The sequence below is a fragment of the Emydura macquarii genome, unplaced genomic scaffold (genome assembly GCF_026122565.2).
Source record: "Emydura macquarii macquarii isolate MOO-44397 ecotype Brisbane River unplaced genomic scaffold, CSIRO-AGI_Emac_v2 contig_2497, whole genome shotgun sequence".
Classification (NCBI taxonomy): domain Eukaryota; kingdom Metazoa; phylum Chordata; order Testudines; family Chelidae; genus Emydura; species Emydura macquarii.
In genome coordinates this window covers 22392-46180 of record NW_027132634.1, presented here as the reverse complement: position 1 = coordinate 46180, position 23789 = coordinate 22392, and the positions used below count along the sequence as shown (strand labels likewise).

The 23789-nt window shown below is 47.6% G+C and overlaps 1 pseudogene; it reads right to left on the bottom strand.

The window, feature by feature from the left end:
• Positions 1 to 8006: 8006 nt before the first annotated feature.
• LOC137163283 (olfactory receptor 10D3-like) lies at positions 8007 to 20807 on the bottom strand (annotated as a pseudogene).
• Positions 20808 to 23789: the final 2982 nt, after the last annotated feature.

Below are 23789 nucleotides of genomic sequence, written 5' to 3'. Positions count from 1 at the left end.
ACGTGATCCATTTCTTCTCACTGAGTACATACATTGAAGTATTATACGCAGGTTCCTTAACAATGATGGGGCTGATCCTCAGCTTCCAGCACTTTCAAATGGGGCTGTAACAATTGACACCTATTGAGGTCCACCTGTAACACTCATGATCACAAATGGGATTTTCAAGGAAAGAAATGGAAACTGTTCCATAAGAATAGAATGTTTCTGAAGAAACTTTCACTGGGATTTGGGTGTCTAACTCTCTTTGACTGTGAAAAATCCCTGTCACCACGAGTGTTAAGTGACAGGGGAACTGAGCTGCACAGAGGTTGTGTAGCTTGTTTAAACTCACACCCATGGCCAATGGCAGACCTGAGGACATAACCTAGTTCTCCAAGGAATTTTGGTACCAAAATACCATTACATTTCCATGAGAGTTGGGCATTGTAGCCGGGAGGTGTGGCCTCCCTCGGAGATTGACAACGAGGGAAAGGCAAACCCCCCTGGGGGTTGGAACCTGGGAGTACAACACCTGACCGGAAGCAGGTAGGCAGGGCTAGACCTATAAAAGCCAGGCTTGCCCGCTCAGTCAGAGCCCAGTGGCTAAGGGAGAAGGAGCATCTCCCTTGGTGCCCGAGCCTATGGCCGCACCTGCTGGAGGGCTAGGCCTGAGACAGTTTCCTCACCCATCTGGGGGACTAGAGACTGTCCTCCCGCATTGCCAGCCTGCCATGCCAGAGGGCTAGGCCTGAGATTGCTTCCTCACCTCTCTGAGGCTAGAGACTGCTTTTCCCCCTTGCCGGCCTGCCCTGCCAGAGGGCTAGGCCCGAGACTATTGCCTCGCCCTGCTGAGGGCTGAAGGCTGTTTCCTGCTGCCTGCCCGTCCCTGGCTGAGGGCAAGGCCATCGATTGTTTGCTCGTCCGGTGAGGGCTAGAGACTAGTACCCTAAGGAGTGACCTGAAACTAAGGCTCGCCCTACTGATTTTGAGCCAACACCAGGGAGCAATAGGCAAGAATTGCCAATAAGGCAGTGATCAGAGCACTGCCCAGGGCTGTTCTAAATGAGACAGAGCTGGAACCTGGGTCTCCCAGAGGCCACCTGAGTGTCCTACCCATCATTGCCTTTGGCCCAATGAATAGGACATTATTTATACAAAGTGGGAACTGGATAATCTATTGTAACCAATAAGGCAAGACAATCAGAGCCTGTTAAAATATGTCCAGTCAACACAGCTCAAAGCTCACAGACATTTATCAGGAAGTTCTTGTGAATGAGCTCTGGGATCAGAAATATTTGCAGCAATTCTTTAATAAATAGCACCAAATAAATAATATTTTCAAGGAAATCATTGATCTGGACATCAGCAATAACGGACAACAAAAGAGGCACAGTAATTGGCTTTGGTTATTCATAATCTATCTATCTATCTTACATACTCTGTTATATTTAATGTATACATAGGATACACAAATAAGCACAAACATGTTTTAACAATAACAATACTAATAATAACAACAGCAGCAATAACAGCCGGCTTCTGTGCTCTAGACACATTTGGATCTCTGTGTGGAGGAAAGACCATTGGCTAATTCCAAATCAACCCTTTGCAGTGAATGAGTAAATCCCAGTTGCCCTGGTTACAGGGTTAGCTACATAACTGACCCCTTCTCGGGTCTCTCTGAGTTCACCCCATCAGGTCATAGCCATGAGCCTGCCGCTCTTTTCAGGCAGAATCACCTGATTTTCCCCCTCTCAAGCAGGGTCTCAGCCGAAAACACCTTGGGCACCAAGGTGATTTCTCAACAGGGTTTGATACCGGCAGTTCTTCTCTCAGGAGATGTGAGCAGTAATAAGTTGAGTGACTGGCCAGCCTTCTCCATACAAAGTGTGATTTATTTACCACAGTAGGAAGAAAGTTTAGCATAAGAGAAAATACTAGATAGCAACTCCAGATCCACCACAGCAATTATTCAGTTGGAGAAAACTTTCACCTTATTACCACAATTCAGTTTGTCTTTAGGCGTTGCAATAGCTTTCTCTTCCAAAATGCCTTTCCACCATGGAAAGAATGTTACAGCATAAAAATAATTTTTCCCCTCACCATCACAACCCAGGATGTCCCTGTTCTGGGACTAAATAGCTGAATCCGATCTCCAGGGCTGCGAGCCCAGCTCTGATCTCACCTCTGCAGCAAAACGCCCTAACAGCCTCTCCCAGCTGACCCTAACCCCACAGCAGGGAAACACGATCCCCCTGGATCTCACGCCATGGCAGCATCTCTGGAAGGACCCTGGGCTAAAACCAAGGCAGGGCTGAGGCTCAAGGGCTGTCCCAAGGGGTTTGCAGAATAATAGTTACATTTATAGGCTAGCCCAGAGCTGTGACCTACGATAGCTCAGAGCCCAGTGGCACCAGAAACTCAGAGGGGCTGGAATAGCCTGTTCCACACAGCCATGCCACACAACCAGCTCTGAGACAGCAGAGATGTTTCTCTCCTGCGTTGCATCAGCAACTGGTGTGATGCAGCCAGCAGAGGAACCCGCAGCTCTGACTGCCCTGGGTGTAGGACGCTGCTCACTAAGAGGTAGCCAGTGGCAAACATCGAACACTCCATGCAGTGTCCAAAACTGATGTCACTTGGTATCATTTCATTGATGATTTGTGCCAAGTGGAGATGTGGCCTTTTGATTTCAGTAGATCTGAAATTGATCTACAGCACCTGGGGATCTGGCCCATTGACAGCAATGGAGCCATGGCTGATTTACACCTGCTGGGAACCTGGCCTATCAAACAGTTTCAAATCCCTATTCTTTGCCTGTGCATCTGAACTGAACAAGAGAGAGAAGTGCCTAAACCGTCTGCTCTTTCTTAGCTCTTTGCCCAATGGGATTACAGCAGAACTGCAGAGTTATCAATCACCTGGCGGATGGTGGCTGCTCGTAACTCTGCAAAGTTTGCAGTTCTGAACAAGACAGTCTGGTTCTTCTTTCAAAAGTTTACAGCCGAACATTGACTCAAGTCAGCTTTGAAACTTCCCTTTGCAGAAGAGAAATGCTGCTTTTCACCATCTTAACATAAATGAAACAAGCACAGAAACAGTTTCTTCACTGTGTCAAATGTTTTTTTTTAACTTTGCCTTTATGTGTTTGGTAGTTTATGCTTAACACAGTCCTGTGTCAAAACTCTGAGATTCTCCTGTAATTTCAAGAGTGTAACTTTTCATGGTTCAGGAGTGTTTCATTACGGACAGATCTCTGGAGGAATTCACTCTTGCTAAGATTTCCTGCATCTGATTTTCAACTTTCTTGCTTTCTTTCTTTCTTTCTTTCTTTCTTTCTTTCTTTCTTTCTTTCTTTCTTTCTTTCTTAATAGAATCATAAAACCATAGAAGATTATGGTTGGAAGGGACCTCAGGAGGTCCTCTAGACCAACCCCCTGCTCAGGGCAGAAACCACGCTGACTAAATCATCCCAGCCAGGGCTTTCTCAAGCTGGGCCTTACAAGACTGTAAGGATGGAGATTCCGCCACCTCCCTAGGTAACCCATTCCAGTGCTTCATTTTCCTCCTAGTGAAAAAGTTTTTCCTAATATCAAACCTAGATGTCCCCCACTGCAACTTGAGACCATTGCTCCTAGTTTTGTCACCTGCCACCAGTGAGAACAGCTTAGCTCCATCCTCCCTGAAATCTCCCTTCAGGTAGTTAAAGGCTCCTATCAAATCCCCCCCCACTCTTCTCTTCTGCAAACTAAACAAGCCTAGTTCCCTCAGCCTCTCCTCATAACTCATGTGCCCCAGTCCCCTAATCATTTTTGTTGCCCTCCACTGGACTCTCTCCAATTTGTCCACATCCTTCTTAGAGCGGGGGGCCCAAAACTGGACACACTACTCCAGATATGGCCTCATCAATACAATATGGAAGGGAATAATAATTTCCCTCGAATTGCTGACAATGCTCCTACTAATGCAGCCCAATATGCCGTTAGTCTTCTTGGCAACCAGGGCACACTGTTGTCTCTTATCCAGCTCTTTGTCCACTGTAATCGCCAGGTCCTTTTCTGCAGAACTGCTGCCTAGCCAGTTGGTTCTTGGTCTGTAGCTGTGCATGGGATTCTTTCATCTTAAGTGCAGGACTGTGCACTTGTCCTTGTTCAACATCATCATATTTCTTTTGGCCCAATCCTCCTATTTGTCTAGGTCATTCTGTATCCTATCTCTACCCTCCATCGTATCTGCCACTCCCCTCATCTTCGTGTCATCTGCAAATTTGCTGAGGGTACAATCCACCCCATCCTCCAGATCATTAATGAAGATGTTGAGCAAAACCGGCCTCGAGACAGACAAACTTGACCCTGGGGCAGTGCACTTGTTACCGGCTGCCAACTACACATCGAGCCATTGATCACCACCCATTGACCCTGACGTCTGCCAGCTTTCTAGCCACCTTATAGTCCATTCATCCCACCCATATTTCAGTAACTTGCTGGCAAGAATATTGTGGGCGACTGTATCAAAAGTTTTGCTGTAGTTAAGCTATATCACTTCCACCTCTTTCCCCACACCCACAGAGCCAGTCACCTCATCACAGAAGGCAATCAGGTTGGTCAGGCATGAGTTGCCCTTGATGAATCCATGCTGACTGTTCCTAATACCTTCATCTCTATCAAGTGCTTGTAAATGGATTCCTGGAGTACCTGATCCATGATATTTCTGGGGACTGAGTTGAGGCTGACTGGTCTGTACTTCTCCAGATTCTCCTTCTTCCCTTTTTTGTTGATGGGCACTAGATTTGCCTTTTTCTTCAATCTTCGTGCACCTCCACCAGTTGCCACAAGTTTTCAAAGATAATGACCAATAGCTCTAAAATCACATCAACCAAATCCCTCAGCACCCTCGAATGCATTGCATCCCACCCCGTGGACTTGTGCATGTCCAGTCTTTCTAAATAGTCCTGAACCTGTTCTGTCACCACTGAAGGCTGTTCACCTTCTCTCCATTCTGTGCTGCCCAGTGCAGGAGTCTGGGAGATGACCTTGTCTGTGAACATGGGGCAAAAAAACCATTGAGTACTTCAGCTTTTTCCACTTCATCTGTCACTAGGTTGCCTCCCCCATTCTGTCAGGGACCCACACTTCCCTTAAGCTCCTCCGTGTTGCTAACGTAACTGTAGGAACCCTGCATGTCCCTTGCTAGCTGCAACTCCAGTTGTGCTTTGGCCTTCCACATTTCACTCCTGTGTGCTCGAGGAGACTCTAAGAGACTGGCAGATTATGACTTCTCTGCTATCATGATCCAGCTGTAATGTATTTTATCTGCTTTAACCTCTCAATAATTCTCTCATTTCTTTTTCTTAGTCAAGAAATCTGTAGCTAATTTATGAAAAAAATTGGGTACTGTGTTGTTTTTGGTAAGAACCTGAGCACCCAGTGATGTAGGGTGAATGACTAATCCTTTGGGGTTGGAAGAATCTAGTTTCTATGATTTCTGGTTTTCATAACCCTTTGTCACAAAGTCCCATTTGTCTGGGTGGTAAAGAGAAGCTAGAGAGTATAAGGGGACTGTCTGTGACTACTACAGTGATATATAGTGATCCAGGAGCACACTTTCATTACTGGCATGGTGAAATCTAATGATGGAATATACCCCTAGTCTGGGATGTCTGTCCTGATTTCTGACGCTCTGACCTGAGTTTGGCACACTTAGCTGTGAGCCACTCCGGGCATCGTGACACAAACCTCCTAATTAAAAATAAAATAAGCAAACTTAATCATGAGTTTAACTGTAAGCCATCAGCGATACTTCTCTAATGTTTACAGTTAAGCACCATACTTTTTTTTTTTAGATCAGTGCCTTAGATCAGAATATTCAAAGGAGATGAGTTTTAAATTCATAATCATTGAGTGTTTGGACAAGAAGTTATGACCATTTGAACCACCTGAATTGTTCTTTTAAGAAAACCAATTGTAATAATCCATTGTAACGAAAAAGGCAAGGGAAACGGGGCATGCTAAAATGTGTCCAGTCAAAACAGCTCAAGGATCACAGACAATGTTTATCATGAAGTTCTTGTAAATGAGTTATGGAGTAAGAAAGATTCACATAAATTCTTTGATGTATAACACCAAATAATGAATACTTGCAAGGAAATCATTGATCTGGACATCAACAGCCATGAACAACAAAAAGGCACCATAATTGGCTCTTATTATCTAGCTAGCTAGCAAGCTAGCTATCCACATACTCTGCTTTTATTTAATGTGTATATAGGGTACACAAATACACACAAACCTGGTAGGCATGCTCTAAGGTTACCTTAGATGTTTTTGAAAATCCCACTAGGCACCTAAATATGTTTAAAAATGGAAATTCTGAATAAAGATTTGATTCACAGCCCTCAAAAGGACGTTATTGAAATGTTTTGTTTTGATCATGTTGAAGTGAAACGACCCTTTAGAATTATAGTAGAACAATAAATACTAAATGCAATATAGTAAAATATTAAGAATAAAGTAAAATAAAATATATTAAAGTATATATAATGAATACATATAATCATGTATTACATATTAAATTTTAATGTTTTACAGCGTAATAGAACATACAAATAATAAGAACATGAGTACGGCCATACTGGGTCAGACCAATGGTCCATCTAGCCCAGTATCCTGTCTTCTGACAGTGGCCAATGCCAGGTGCTTCAGAGGGAGTGAACAGAATAGGTCATCATCAAGTGATCCATCCACCCTCATAGCTTCTGTCAAACAATCAAAACAAAACAAGAAATCTGGAACAAAATGAAATGGGAAAGTAGATACACAAAACATGAGGTTTTGAATATTTTTGTGTGGAACATTTTGCCCAAAACCGGCAAATTTCCTCAAGTTATTTGAATATCAACAAAACAGCATTTTGCAAAAGAGAACAGTTTCAACAATTGTTTTCGGCCCATCTCTACATCTATTATTACAACAGGTGCTGCCCTTTGTTTTCAACCTCCCAGGTCCCTGCTGAAGTGTGTTGAAGATATGGAGAAGGGCCACCAGACCTGTGTGACTGAGACAGAGTTTCTGGGATCCTCTGATTTCCAGTCATTGCAAGTCCTGCTCTTCCTGCAGGTGTTCACCTTCTATGTGACGGCCCTGGTGGGAACACTGATTGTTATCGTCACGATCGCTGACTCTGCCCTTCACACTCTCATGTATTACTTCCCCAGGAATTTATCCTTCCTGGCAGATCTGCTACACCTCAGTCACACAGCCCAAGATGCTGGTGAACCTGTTGTTGGAGACCTAGACCATCTCATTCACGGGCTGGGGTGTTCAGATGTTTTTCTTTGTTCTCTTTGGCATTACAGAATGCTGCCTTCTCTCTGTCATGGCATATGACCGATACGTGGCCATATGCCATCCCCTGCAATACACCCTCATTATAAACCAAACCCTCTGCACTCAGATGGCAGCTGGTTCCTGGACTATTGGTATCCTGGTGGCGTTTGGACACACCCTTTCCATATTTACGCTGCCTTTCTGTAGGTCTAATAGAATCAGTCATTTCTTCTGGAACATTCTCCCTGTGATGAGACTGTCCTCCACAGACACCCGCCACAATGAAGTTGCTCTTACTATCCTTACGGTGTTCCTTTCACTGGTTCCATTTTTGCTCATCCTCTTATCCTATAGCTGCGTCATTTCCACCATCCTGAAGGTGCCTTCAGTTGAGGGCAGATGCAGACCCCTCCCGTGGTCTGATCTTACCCCTTCTGTCAGTCCCATGTTAATCAGAATTTCTGGCTCGGTAGAGTCTCTCCTTCCCTCCTGCTTCTTTCTGTCTGTCCTGTTTGTGTCCATGTTCTGTCTCTCACTGCAGAAAGCAAAACCGTGCTGTTCACCAGACCCCTGTCTCTGTGCCATGGGTTTAAACTGTAACGTTCCATTCTCTAGCTGCCTGTTTTCCCGTGGCAGGGTGGGGAATTCATTCAAAGACCATAAAAATCAATGACCCCAAAAGCCTACTCTTGACGGCTGTCAGTGGTGGTCCTTCAGGTAGGTGTCAAACACCTGTCCCAGCCAGGGCAGCTGTCTGGAATCCAGAACAACATGCAGCCCCTGAGAGACAGCAGAAATGTATCAGCTTGACAATATGTCCACAACACACATCTTAGGATTTCATCCCTCGGAGTTACACAAGCAACCAATAAACCAACAGCCGGCATAACACAAGCAGAGTTTATATGCCCAAAAGGAGAAGACCCAAAGACCTCATCAAGTTCACTAGACTTTGATCTGGCTGCTGCTTTTATGTGGAAGGTGCTCAGCTAGCCCAGGATGGGTGGCAGTACAGAGACCTGAGAGACACATAGGTAGATAAACAGATTCCGATCTTATTTCCACTAGTGTAAATCTACAGTAACTCCACTGAGCTGTGTTTGTGTGTGTTAGAAATAACCAAACCGGTTGTCCCTGGGCTGGACTGGGGAGACGGAAACCTTTATTGCCTGCTTGTTCCACCTCGACGCCGCGAGTGAGCACCGGGGAGTTACTTTACAATTATTTTATCCATACCAGTATGTAAATGTATACATTTCCAGCAACTCCCCATTGACCCTTATTTGGTTACATTGACACCTACAAAGTGAATATTAATAACTGCATGATGAATACAATTATACCCGCCCCTGTTTGTTGATTACAAGATTACCATACAGAGGTCAGGCACATCACCCTCAAACCTATTAATTTTACACTAACATTCTTTGAAGTAAAGGCATGCTGGGGGGAAGGAAAATAATGCTTTCTTTCCACCCTGGCCTTGTGCAGGAGTGGTGATAGTTAGCTGCATCCCCTGCACAGATGGCCTGGAAGGGAGGAGAAGAAGAGAGATAACAGACTTTAACTAGAATTCACGCCAATTAATGGAAACAAGGTTTCCCTGTACCATGACCCCATTCCCTGTAGCTTAGGCCTGACCATTTGTCCAGCTTTTAACTCTTTACTCTCCTACAGTGTCCTTTTTTGCCACTGTAAATACCCCTTTGCATGTAAAGAGATTGAAAAGCATGTTCTCACAGAGACACTAATGTCACCCATTGATTACATTTCTATACACACACAGAATGAAATCACAGTCAGAGGAAAAAGATGGACCTTTAATTTTTAGTGGATAACCACCACCCTGTCAGTTTCCACATGGAAGCTTTGATCTCCTTGTTTCTCATGCTATAGATGATGGGATTCATTACGGGAGGCAGCACGGAATAGAAAACAGCCACTATGAGATCCAGCCGTGACGTCGTGCTGGAGAGGGGTTTCAGGTAGGCAAAGATGCCAGTGCAAACTAACAAGGAGAGCACAGTGAGGTGAGGCAGGCAGGTGGAGAAGGCTTTATGTCGGCCCTGATCTGAGGGGATTCTCAGCACTGTGCTGATGATCTGAACATACGACACAATTATAAAAACAAAGCAGCATAAGGCTAAGCCCACAATAAAGAGAATGACCCCCATTTCAGTGAAGTAGGAGTCAGAGTAGGAGAGCTTGAGGAGCTGGGGAATTTCACAAAAGAACTGATCCACCGTGTTGCCTCTGCAGAAGGAGATTGCCAACATATTCCCGGTGTGCAGGGCACCATAGAGAACACCACTCACCCAGGCCCCGGCTGCCATTTGGACACAAACTCCCATGTTCATCACTCTCTCATAGTGCAGCGGCTGGCAGATGGCGACGTCACGATCGTACGCCATGACAGTCAGAAGGAAAAAATCTGCTCCCAGCAAGAAGGGGAGGAAAAAGACTTGGGTGACACACCCAGCGTAAGAAATGGACCTGGTGTTCGTGAGGGAATTGGCCATGGATTTGGGGATGGTGACAGAGATGGAGCCAATGTCTATGATGGACAGATTGATCAGGAAGAAGTACATGGGGGTGTGAAGGAGGCGGTCGAGGGCTATGACTGTGATGATGAGAAGGTTTCCCAACAGAGCTGCCAGATAAATCACTAGAAACACCACAAAGTTCAAAATCTGTAGCTCCCGCACCTCAGAGAATCCCAGGAGCAGGAACTCGGTCACGGTGGTTCGGTTGGACATTGTCTTCCTCAGCACATTGTGTCCTGCCTGTGGAGGGAATGAGAAGGGCAACTGTGAAGATTACAGTAAGCGAGAGAACGACCCTGATTCCTCTCTCCATAATTACTGACGATGTGACTGTCAGAACACATCCCTGATCACATCCACTGAGGAGGGGCGGTGAGGGCTCCTCGCTGCAGAGAATGAGACGACTAGTCTGGTGTGTTTTCCCACTGATGTCAAGTCTTGGAAGCTGGGTCAGTTCACACCTGATAAGATCTGAGCCATGACCTGGCATCGCTCAGCTACTGCTGTGTTGTGTTATTTCCCTTTGTGACTTTGTGTCTATGCTCTGCGGGTCAGTGACTGTCAGGACACCTGGGTTCTGTCCTTGGCTCTGCCATTGACCTGCTGTATGACCTTCAGCCAGTCACTTCCCCTCCCTGGGACTCTCTTTCCCTCCCTCCCTTTCTCTGCCTGGTCTACTAGGACTGTGAGCTCTTTGGGGGACGGGCTGTGTATTATTATGTGTATATTCTTTGTACCTAGTTACAGTATTTGTGTGCTCAGCTGTCAGCAGAGATGGAGCCTGGTTATGGTGCTAAACAAAGAGGTTTCTAGTCCCAGTGACCTCCTCCCTGTCCATCTAAGCTCCATGTCAGGATAGACAGATCTGGCTGCTGGGTGCAACTCTGAAACTGGGTTCAAAGCTCCTAGCCCCTATAACACATATTCTGTGGATATCGGCTTGGCCATTTTTCAGTTTTACTTTCCTTTGAAACAGAAATTAAACAGCTACAACCAAATCAATGGGTTTCCAGTTATGATGTTATTAGCCAACATTAAAGTTTCCCCCCGTTGTTTGAAGTTTAAGTCTGGTTGGAAATTTTCAGTTAAATTTTGGTTGGTTGGTTGGTTTGTTAGTTGCTTGGATGGAAAATGTGGGTTTACAGCAAGACAACTTTTTCTCACCATGTGTCTGTTTTCACTGAAAATCTGTTATGCTGGAAAACTGAATACTCGACAAGCAATCCTGTTTGGTTTTCATCTTAAATTTACACTTCTCAGCTGACAGTTCTCAGTTGCCTAAAGGAGGAAAAAAATGGGTTTGGGGTTTCTGATGAAAAGTTGACATTTTCGAAAGGAGGAATTTTTGTTTCTTCTGACTGTCTGTAATTACTTGCGTAACTTAACAGTGAAATCCTTAACGAGTGCTGACAGCAATTCTGATTCATGTTCTTTAAATGTCCCTTGTATGCTAATCCCCACACATATAGTTAATGGAAATAGCACACTTACTGTACTGGGCTCTGTGGATTTTTTCCCAGCAGGTGATGAATCCAATCGTCCAGCTCCAGGATTCTTCGGTCATTATCTATCTGTCTATCTAGACGCCAAGGACACAAGTGTGTAAGAGTCCTTTCACCCCTCACTCTGAGCATGACCTGACAGAACTAGACTCAGCCCGGTTGCTCTCTGCATCCGAGCAGTGTGTAGCTGGCTTTGAGCGTCACTGGCATTAAAGGAGCGATGCTGTGGGAAGGTGATTTATCCATGTCTATTTCCTAAGGGCTTGTGGGACTCACTTCTGAGAGACCTGAACAGCTCAGAAGCAGAGGCCCAGAGACAAAACTTCATAGACTCATCCATTGTAAAGCCAAAAGGGGCCGTTCTGCTCTTCTAGTCTGCCCCCCTGCCTAGCACAGGCCCTAGGATTTCCCCCAGGGTTTCCTGACTCCAGCTCAGCTTTTGTGCTTTCTGTGTGCCGGGATTACCAAGGGATTTGGGCACTTTAAGGTGGGACAGGTATATACTGGTATTTCCCAAAGCTCCTAAATGTGCAAGGTTGCTAAATCCCATGGGCATCCAATGGGAGTTAGGCATCTAACTTGCTCAGGTGTTACTGCAAATCCCACAGGGCAACTATCAGCTTCTTCAGATGCCTAAACCCCTTTGTAATTCTGGCCCTGGGTCTCTCTTGGCATCTTCCAAGGCCTGGGCTTCTCTTGACTTTCAGAACTATGCACGCTGGGATTTGCTGAGGAGCCTAAGGGAGAGTAAGGCATGCACGTCTTGGGGGCCTAACTCCCTTAGACTGCCTTGACAATCCCAGCCTACAACGATAACAAGGGCAGCCAGGCAGCAGGGGCTATAGAGAGGAGGTCAAGTCATCTGGAGATCTTGTGATCTAAGTCCAGCTACACAGATGAATTACCTCAGCTCTCCGTGCCTCAGTTTCCCCAACTGTAACCTGGGGGAGAAGACCTGGCACTGGAGGAATAATTCACAATGGATGGTGTGAAAAAGGGCTTATGCTAAACTTAGTTTTATTTGAATTCTGCCTGGGGTTTCCTAGCCCCTGTACAACCAGAGCAAGAGCCTTGTGTCGGGCAAGTGTAAATGGGAGTGGTTTACCCCTAGGCTTTGTCTGTGGGTCTGGGAGCCCAGGTGGGGGCCGCCCCTCACTCCCAGGCTGGGGTGGCCACATGGCTGGAATGAGACTGCTGTTAGCCCTGCCCTGGGGGGCAGAGAGTTGTGGCCACTCGGAAGTTTTTAAAGTTTTGAGTTTTAAAGTGTATTTTATATACTTTGAAACTTTTTACAAGTACATTATTTTAATGTAATTGATATTTCTTTAATATTCTGGCCCAATCCCTCCCGCCAGGCCTGTGGCCACTCCCCTCACAACCAGAGAGCCCCTCCAGTCATATCTCTGCCCCCCCACTCTAGACCGACCCCTCCAGCCAGCCCCATCCTCACCCCCTAGTCAAGCCAGACCAGCCGCCTACCCAGGCTCCTCACCCCCCACAATCTGGCCAGCCCTGTCAGGCAGACCCTTTGCCCCCCCACTTTGTCAGCCCCTGTAGCTAGTACCCTCGCCACCTTCTCTCACCAGCCCTGTGGCCTGACCCCTTGCCTCCCACTCTGGCCAGCCCACACACCTAGACCCCTCAACCCCCCGCCCACTCCAGCCAGACCTGTTTTCCCCCTACTCTGTTCTGCCTCCCCAGTCACTTCAGCCCCTCCATTCTGGGCAGAACCCCCCCCGGCTGGATCCTCTCCCTTCCCCTTTGGCCAGCCTTCCCAGCCAGCCCCTAGCCCCCCTACACTCTGGCCACTGTGTGTCTGCCATGCGCTGGGCACGAGGGGGGGGGTCTGTTGCTGTGTGTCTAAGCAGTGCCTGCCACAAAGGGGTGCCAGTCCCTGAGCAGCTGTTCGGTGCTTGGCACAAGGGAGCGTCCGGCCCAGGTGAGGCAAATCCTGTTAAATTAGGTTAATTAACCTGCATCTGGGGAGAAGCAGGACTGGAAAGTTTGATGGAGCCCAGCTGGGAAGGAACAGGTGGGGCTGGTATAAAGCCAGGAAGTTGGCAGCTGCTGCTCCCTGGGAGAAGGGGCAGGGGGTGTTTCGGGCTATGCAGTGAAGCAGTGAGTCCCTGGAAGGAGGCAGTTTGGGCTGGTAATCCCAGAGAGGGGGTGAGCCGGCAGAGCTCCAGGGAAATAGTGAGAGGGGCTGGCAGCAAGCAGCCCATGGTTGCTAGACAGAGGGTCCCCCTGGGCTGGACCACGCAGTAGCGGGTGGGCCTGGGTTCCCACCCCACCCACTGGGGCAGCGGCACAGACCCGGCCATGGAGCAGAAGGCTGCCTCGGACAATTGTCTGCTGGGACTTTCCTACCCTGGAAGGGGAGGATTTTAATGACCTGGCCAGAGGGACAAGCCATGAAGGTAGAGCACTCTGAGTTTCAGAGACACAGCTGGGCGCATGGATGAGCAGCGGCAGGAGGTGCTGGGCCTGGAAGGTGAGACTCCCCAGGCAACCTAGCGGTGAGTAGACCCCGTGATGGTCCCGAGCTCTGTTACTGTTTGTCTGTGCAGCACTGGCACGCCGGTGTCCTGCTCTCTGTGGCTCTGTGTGTCTGGGTGGCACCCGGCCAGGTGGGGTCCTGATCTCGCTGGTACTGTTTGTCGGTGCAGCCCCTGGCAAAACAGGGCTCCGGTCTCAGTTGGGCCTCCAGGCGCTACCATGATATACGCAATAAGTATAAATGAGATCTGCCAGGCTGGCCTAGACCTGGGGCACTTGACTTGAGGCTGTCCTAGGAAACCTTTCCCCTCTAGGTCTGCAGGCTGAACGCTGCCCAGATTGCGAGCAGCCAAGAGCCATGGCATTCAGAGAAAAGGGCTGCAGCCCTTGGGGTCATTTTCACCAGCGAAGGATCTGGGCCAGGGTTCTCCAGAAAGATGCAGAGACCTTTCCTCCTGCAAAGGCTGCTCATGTGGTCGCAGTGCTGGGCTGCGTTCCAAGAGCTCTCTGTGAAGGAGAGGTGCCCGGGTGTCTGCACATGGCATGTTAACAGACAAGCTGCCAGTATGCAGCGCTCAGCGACGTGTAGCAGAGTTCCTGCCATTTGTAGGAGCAACAAAAACTGCTGTTGTGGGCAGATTGCAACTCTGGAGACTTGGGTTCAAGATTTGCCACAGACTGCCTGGGTGACTTTGGGTGAGTTACCTATGCTGGGCATGTCAAAGGAGGCATCAAGTCCATTGGACCCCTATGAAAATCCCTGACAACCTCTCTGCTGCTCAGCCTGTGAAATGGGGATGAAAACCCTTCTGTCCCTCGCAGGAGTGAGGTTAGATGTGCTGGTGTAAATGAGGGGCCATGGAGGAACCCAGAGCGATGCATGCACTCAAGTAGAAATGGTGTCTTTCCAAGGCTCCTCACACTTCCCCTAACCCTCCACTTAGCTCAGCTAGATGCCAGGAAAAAAGAACCTTTGAAATTAAGCTGGTCAGGAATTTTCTGGTATTTTGTGTGTGTGGATCTTTTTAGTTGAGGTGTTTTTTTGTTTTTTTGGGGGGTGGGGGATTGGTAGGATAATGCCAATTTTTCTAAAACAGAACTGCTCATTAAACAGTGTTGGGTTCAATGATACACCTGACCCAAAAAAATAGATATTTGGTTAAAAAATTTTCAAGATTGTCGAAGCATCACGTTACAACTTTCTGGTGTGACAAGACTGAAAGGTTTTTGAGTGAAAACAGCTCTTGGTTTAGACATTTTAAAAAGGGGAGAAGGTCTTTGAAGTGATCAAAATGAAACATTTATTTTCCCCCAAGTGAATTTTTTGCAGTTTACAGTGTTGAGATTTTGCTTTTTTCCATTCTGACAAATTTCAAAATGTCAAAAACTCTCATGAGATGGGAAAACCTTTTCCCACCCAGCCTTGCTTTGAAAGGAGACCTGCTCACATGTAGCCTGATAGACATGCACCTTGGCATCTACACATTACAGCCAAAAGCCAAAGTGAATTTGCTCAGTGTAAAAAGACCTAGGGGCATTAACTGCAATGGTGCTTTGGTGAGTTTTGCCAGCTGGGGATATGACCTGCCCTATGTTAGAGCTGTCTGGTTACCTACAATGTAAAGAAGTGTCTGTGTTAGAATTTAGCCAGGAAATGAAGGTTCAAACCTCTGTTTTGATCGAAATGGGCCGTGACCTCGCCAATGGCCATGACTAATGACCCAAGCACTGCATTGACGCCCTGCACACTGACTCAGAGAGTACATCTACACAGGGATAAAAGACTTGCCACGCAGCCACAGCTGGCACATGTTAGCTGCAGGTTTTTGATCCCTGTGTAGACATACGCAGAGAGAACAGGGCTATCTACTGAAACCCCCACCCTCTTCCCTCCAGCACAGTGCTCCCTAGGACTTTCCTGGGACATTGGGATTAGCACTGACTCCAAGCACATCCGAGTAGGTCACCCGCTCCGCAAAGGAGCATCTTCTAGCAGAGCACTGGGCTCAGACAGACTGGCGGGAGGGCTGCATGTGTGGAGAGGCCAGGCCTGAGATACCAGCCAGAGCAGTGTTCTGTCAGAATTGGTGCATTCAATGAAGCAAGGCACTTCCGTGTACTGGTCTTTGCCAGCACCAGGTGCAATCTGCAGGAGTGCTCCATTCAAGCAAGGCCCCCCAGGCTCGCCTCACTAAAGAAATACGTGGGTCGTCTTTACTTTGCCCAAACCAGGCTTCTAATAATGTCCCCTGGAGTCATCATCATTATGTGCTTAAAAACCCAGCAAAAGTCAACATCTTAATATTGGCGCAGCTGTGAGCGACCTTGAGGGGGAGAAATACACAAGGGGCTGGGGTGGGGGGAGTGAAGAGGAGGAATGGCAGAAACAAGGTGCAAGGTTATAAGATGCTGCAGAGAGAAAAGCTACGTCAGAGCTGAAGGAGAAATTTAAACAAATGCGTCATAGAAACAAACCCCCACCCCTCAACCCCCTCCTATAGACACTGAGGAACAAGGAGATGAAAGACACCCTGATGAGACGGGGGGGCAGGACACTGCCCTGGCCTGAGCTATGATTTATCCTGCCTTCAGCAGGAGTTGCCTGAGAACTGGCTGACTTGGAGATGGTTCTCAGGCCTCCTAGTTCTATCTGTGGCTCTGGGAGGAGCGTAGGGGTCTAACGCTTGATCTCCTGGGTTCTAGCCCTTCTTCTGGGGGCTTTTGTTCCAATACTCTTATGGCTAGAGAAGCACAGCTTGGCATGCATGACTCTTGCATTGCATTTCTCTTTCATGGGGTAAGAGCAGGGTGGGGTGGGAGGGTCAGGACTCCTGGGTTCTTTTTCCATCTCTGCCACAGACTCACTGTATGACCTTGGGCAAGTCACTTGGCATTCATTTCTCCATGAGGGTTATTTTCTGACTGCACAAAACCCAGGGCGGCAAGGCTAAATCCATTCAGGCCTGGTTGGAGGTGGGGCTGCAGTCCCAGGGGCCATAGAAAAGCCATTCTGACCACTGGGGGGGAGGGGCATGGGCTTAGCATTGTGGGGCAGGAGCTGTGTCTTTGTTCTGTATTTGAGCAATGGGGTCCTGGGCCGTGACTGTGGCTCTTATGTTCTAATGCGAAAAGGAAAAACAGAATTTCAGGATTCTATAAGAAGGGATCCCAGGGAAGAATGCAGCATGTTTGACGTTCTTTAGGGACATAGCAGCAGCCAAAGTGCATCAGCCCATTGGTTCGTCCATGCCCTTCTCCCACCCCTTGGAGCTGTCCACGCTCTTCAGCTCCTACAAAGAAAATTATGTATGTCACCCCGTGGTCTTATTTTTGTAAACCCCCACCCCGTCCCCTGCTATGCCACACGAACTCGTCTTGTCTCCCATCAGCACGTCCCGTCTTTTGAGCACACTCTGTCTCTCTGTCTAGTGCCACACTCAGCACAATGGGGCCATGAACCTTGACAGGGATCCTGGACAGGCCCTTCAGTGCTACGAAAGACCATGCTCAATATTTCACAAGGGAGGCTGGATCTATGGTGAGGGCGCCGGAGTGGGACTCCAGACAGCCCATCTCAGTTCCCTGCTCTGCCGTAGACTCCCTGTGCCATTTGACGTGTGTGTGCCTTAGTTTCCCATCTGTAAAATGGGGATAATGATGCCTCCTTTGGCGATTTAGAGCATCAGCTCCTTAGGGCAAGGAATGACCCTGCACAGAACTTGCCACAGTGGAGCCAGAGCGCTAAGCATTGTTAGAGATCCACACGGTGTTAAATAGGACAGATCCCTGACTGCTGTGAATCTGCTCTACCTGACCTGGAGTCCATGGACCAGATTACCCAATTGCAGTGAACTAGCCGTAGCTCCGCTTGAGTCAGTGGTTCAGATCACCAAGTGATGTCAAAGTGGCCATCGCTATATGCAGTGAGATTTCTATACATTTCTGGCCCAGTAGAATTACTTTCACTTTTTATTTGCCAGTCTCATAAATGGGTCCAGTCCTCTCCACTCACTGGTTTGCAGGTTTCTTTTTAATTTGCACACCAAGAAGAAGCACAAGCTTCACACGTTCCAATAAAACATCTGAGGATGAAAAACAAACAAAAAAACCCCCTCATTTTAGTCCTAGGTTTAGGTTTTATACACATTGAATGTTGCTCAAAATTCAAATGCAATGGATGCAGAAGACGCAATACCTATGTACAACAAGTCCAAAATACAGTGCCTGTGAGGAGTGTAGAGTTCTCACATCCATTAAATCTCCTATTAGCATGTTTTCTTCCTTTTTTATTTCTCTTTCTATCTCTCTGTCTGAGTAGAGGGTAACATTTACAAAACCACCCAAGTGACTTAGGAGAGTAAGCCCATTTTCAAAAGCCATTAAGAAGCCCAGTTCTCCCTGGGAGCTAGGTGTTTTTGAAAGATCCCACTGGGTGCCTAAATATTTTCTAAAATGTGGCCTAAAGTCTAGATTTACAAAGAGAACGAGGTGCCTAGTGGGATGCACTAAGACGTCTAAGTAAGTCAGGTGCTGCTGACATTGGGTCCGTGCCAGCTGATGAAGGGAATTATTTTCTTCCTTATTTTGAGTTTGCAGAAGATGCTGTCCTGGCTTCTGTAGATTTGTGCAATAGGGCTGAGATTTTCAAAGTCAGCTAGAAGATTTGGTTCTCCAATTCCTGTTAATGTTAATGCAGACTGAGTGTGCCTATCCTTTAGGCAGCTTTGAAAATATCAGCCTGAAAGCATGTCCAAGACAGCTAGATGCTTTTAGGAGCACTTCTATGATTTGTAGAGCTCCAGATATACAGGTAGGGCTCTATGTGGAAGGACAGAGACAGACTCTCACAGAAGCCACATAAGAGCCACGCAGATGAATCTGTAGACTTATTTCAATGCTCACACACATGCTACCTCTGCAGATGCAGCACATCAATGTGCAGTCGTCTGATCCACTCTGTTTCCACCGAGCCCCTTGCACCTCCTTGTTCCTCAGCGTGTAGATGACCGGGTTCAGCATGGGCATGGCTACATAGCCAAAGAGCTGCACAGCGGTCACCAGAACTTTGCTCTGACGTGGCTGCATGTAGACCAGGATGCAGGGCCCAAAGAACAGTGTCACCACCGTCAGATGTGAGGCGCAAGTGGAGGCTGCTTTGCGTTGCCCTTCGGCTGAGTTAATCTTCAGGATGGAGTAGACGATGCAGACGTAGGATATAAGAATGAGGAAGAAGCAGGTCATTGTCACTACCCCAGTGTTGGTAAAGGTCACGGTCTCGATGACATACGTGTCTGCGCAGGCCAGCTTGGCCACGGAGAAGATGTCACAGAAGAAATAGTCCACCGTATTGGGCCCGCAGTAGGGCAGCGTGAAGGTCAGGCTGGTGAGAATGGTGGCATGAAAGGAGCTGGTGACCCAGGTGCTGGCAGCCAGGATGGCGCACACCCTCCAGTTCATGATGCACACCCTCCAGGTAGTGCAGCAGGTGGCAGATGGCCACATACCTGTCAAAGGCCATGATGGTGCAGAGCAGGCCCTCGGTGCAGCCTAGGAACCAGTAGAAGAAGACCTGAGCCATGCATCCGCCCAGCGGGATGACCCTGCTCTGACCGCAGAGGTTGGCGAGCAGCTTGGGGGTGATGATGGAGGGTAATGCAAGGTCCAGCACAGCGAGATTGCAGAGGAAGAAGTACATGGGGGTGTGCAGGCAGGAGTCACCAAGGATGGCTGATAAGATGAGCAGGTTGACCAGCAGGGTGCAGAGGTAGAAAGCTAAGAAGATGACGAAGAGGATGGTCTGAAGGCCGTCAGTGTTGGGTATTCCTGATAGGATGAAATGAGTCACCACAGTGCGGTTGACCAACCCCACGTGGGAATCATTCCTGGGGTAGGGGAAAGAAAAAATGCCCATGAGTTACAGAAACAAAAGGATATATTACATATATTACAATATATATCCCATTACTGCAATGCTCACCCTTCCTTCCACTGCTGCCTTTTTACTGCATGTCACCCCACTACTCACTTTCACTCATAGTACTTTATATTTACATCATTCTCATGCCTGTTGGGATCAGGTCCTCACTGCAGAGCAGCACTCAGAAAGAGAAAATGTCTGCCTTAAAGATCTTACCATCCAAAGACAAACAGACAAAGGGGATGTCCTGTTCTATTCTACTCTGTTCCAGTTTCATCTCTTCTCTCCTGTTTAATTTCTTCAACTCTATTCTATACAGGCTCCTGCCCCATCGTTATCTCCACAGCATCTTAGAGCCTTCCATTGGTGAATGAGGTGATGTGACCAATGTGTGTCATGTGGTTTGTTCTTTCTCTCATCCTCTCTGCACAGGGATTACTGTGTGTGCAGTGGAGCAGTTTGTTTTAGCAGGGATTCATTTTTATCAATGTAGGTGCTGCTCTGTGTTTGTGTTAAAGGAGAGGGTGTGGATGCAACATACAAACAAATAAATCTGGTGAAGAATTGTCCTAGCTTTGTTAATGACATGAATTTTTATGGGGGTTAGAAAAAAAGGGAAAAGGGAGGAAGAGGAATAGCAACAGCTTGTTATCTGTTCAGCCATGATCAGCAGGCTGCGTTCTGTGAATATCACAATGGGATTTTTAAGGTCAGATTTGAAGGACAAAAATGAAGTGTCTATTTCCATTTTGTCAGGGAGTTTTCCCCATGCATGAGAGGTGCTATTGACAGGCAGAAGCTGCTGTGTTGGGTTTATCACCTGCAGGCTACACTACACAGCTTACAGCAGCATTGCTGTAGCACTGCTAGTACAGAGAGGCTAAGCCGATGGGACAGAGCTCTACCGTCATGTTAAATACTCCAGCCCCCGTGAGCAGCAGTGGCTATGTCAGTGGGAGAAGCTCTCCCACCAACACAGAGTTGTCCACACCAGCGCTTAGCTCAGTGTAACTTACGCTGGCTTTTTTAGCCCCTTGAACATCGTAACATACACCAACCTAAGCTGTGGTGTGTACATAGCCACACAGAGATTAACGGAGAGAGGGAGATGAATGATACACAGCCACAAGAGAGAGACAGGCAGACAGGTACTGCAGAGAGACGCACAGACAGATGGATGGACGGATTTTTCTGTAAGAAATCATCTGTGTGACATCATCCTTGAGTGAGGCGGAGACTGACAGATTTCAAGACAGGAAGAGACTGAGGGACAGAGAAAATCTTTACCAGACCAGATGTCTTACACTGGTTGCATTGGAAGAGGACGATCCAGCTGACTGGAATTTTCCTCTTCCCCCTGGCCGTGACCCCTGTGTAGAAGCGTCCAGATTTCTCATCCAAAACAGCACATCACACAGGAGAGGTGCCCGGTCTGTGCCTTTGTTATCCAGCCTGCAGACCTCATCGTCCCCGAAGGTAGCCAGGAATGTCCACAGCCTATCGCCACAGGCTGCTGCAGAGCTCCAGAGATTTTTTACAGCTTCCCACAGCCTTTAGACTGTCCATGGTCTTTAAATTACCCAAGATCCCTTTGGGACCCGGTCTCTCAATCCCCTCCAGGCTCCTGGTCTGAGACCTCAGCAGTGTCACCAATTAACTGAGATTTTGCATCATTTTAGAGGACACTCACAGACCCGCAGGACCAGCTACTCAGCTGGCATAAATAAGTGTAGCACTAGTGAACTGAAAGGGCCAGATCCTCAGCTCCACCAGTCTGCAGATTCTCCTCTCACTCGCCATGATCTGAATCCTGAGTAACTCCATTGGGTTCAATGGGGCTGATTCCCCTCTGTCACTCACCCTGGTGGTATAAATCAGGAATAACTCCATTGGACTCAAAGGAGCTATGTAGATTTACACCAGCTGAGAATCTAACCCAAAAATCATAAGGGGACATGGGATGTTACTTATCATCTAGGCTCTCCTGCTGTGTAACACAAGCCAGCGAATTCCACCCGGGAGTGTTAAATAGGAGTGAACTGGGCCTGGTCTGTTTAGCCAGCAGAGCTTTCCCCTTGGTTTGTATTGGCAGCTTCCTTTCCCCCCCCCCATCTCTTTGTGCGCCTGGATGTAGTCATGCAGTTGTGTGATCGTCTCTTGGGTTGCCTCTGATTCTTATCATTGGTATTATGGTAGGACCTACAGACTGGAACTCAGACTGGGCCCGTTTCTGCTGTGTGTTGAACAGACCCATAGTAAGAGTCTGTCACTATCTTAAATGGATCCACATTAAATGGATGAGACAAAGGATTTAATGATCCCTGTTTAACAGATGGAGAAACTGAGGCAGAAAGCAATTCAGTGAGTAATTCAATGTCACACACGCAATAATCCACAAAACCTGTACTTGAACCCAGATATTCTGTGTTCCACTCCTTTGTCTTAGCACAAGATAACGCTTTGCAAGTAATTCCCATGGGCTCTTTAAATGTAGGCCGAGCTACATTTTACTCTTTTTACTTGTATTCTCACTGTTTTTATCAGAGGCAGCTGGGACCTGCTGTTGGTGGGCAGAGGGCACGGATCAAAGACACGCACACGTTCTGCTCGCAGCTGCCCCTCCCTGCAGCTCCCACAGCAAAGTGTTTGCTTCTCTGTCTCCCCATGGCCATAGCTTGCAGCCTGCTCCAGAAGTCTCTGGAGAGGGAAGGGGCCTGGCCAGCAAACCCTGGCAGAAATCTGCACCGTCACTTGACCCCTCGTGCCCCCACACTGGGTCGACTCTGATTCTTATCATTGATATTTTGGTAGGACCTACAGACTGGAACTCAGATGTGGGCCCCTTTCTGCTGGGTGTTGCATGGACACATAGAGACTGTCACTGTCTGAAATGGATACACATTTAATGGATGAGAGAGACAAATGACCCCTATTTAACAGATGGGGAAACTGAGGCACAAAGCGATTCAGTGAGTTACTCAAGGTCAAATAGGGAATCTTGCACAGATCGCCCCCACTACAAAAAGGATGTAGCCAAGTTGGAAAGAGTCCAGCGGAGGCAACAAAATTGATTAGGGGGCTTGAGCATATGATTTTTCAGGTGAGGTGAGGGAACTAGGATTGTTTAGACTGCAGAAGAGAAGAATGAGGGGGGATTTGATAGCAGCCTTTAACTACCTGAAAGTGGTTCCAGGGAGGATGGGGCTAGGCTGTTCTTAGTAGTGGCAGATGACAGAACAAGGATCAATGGTCTCAAATGATCTCAAATTGCAGTTGGGGAGGTCTAGGTTGGATATTAGGAACAGGTTTTTTACTAGGCGGGTGGTGAAGCACTGGAATGGGTTACCTAAGGAAGTGGTAGAATCTCCATCTTTAGAGGTTTTCAAACTGTGGCTTGACAAAGCCCTGGCTGGGACGATTTAGCTGAGGTTAGTCCTGATTTGAATTGGGGTTGGACTAGATACCTCCTGAGGTCTCTTCCAACTCTAATATTCTATGATTCTATTTACTTCAACCCAGATCTCCTGTGTCCCACTCCTTTGTCCTAGCCACAGGATAATGCTTTGCAAATAATTCCCATGGGCTCTTTAAATGTAGGTGTGTTGAGTTGATACCGTTCTCAGTTACTAAATGCTATAGTCACCTGCTCTCCCTCCTTCTCCCTCTGCAGCCATCCAGTGCTCAGGGCCTGGAGGTCAATGCAGCTTTCCCATTGTCCATCAGAAGTGACAGCCCTATTTAAAGTAATTGTCCACAGCTGTGCACCTCTCTTCCATTCCAAGTTCTCTTTGCTCAGTTGCCCTCTTCTGGGTTTGTGGCTCTTTGGAAATTGGTTTCCTGGACAACGGCAAAGAAACAACAGAGATAATTCAGACTGAGCCCCGGCCGTACAAAGGGATGCTGAGTGCTGGGAGTGGTGCAGCAAGTCAGGAGGGGGTGCTCTTCCCTCAGTCAGGGCTGTTTTTAATGCCGGAATGTTGTGGTAGTGTGGACTGTCCTGCAGGGAAAAGGACAAGCAGCATGG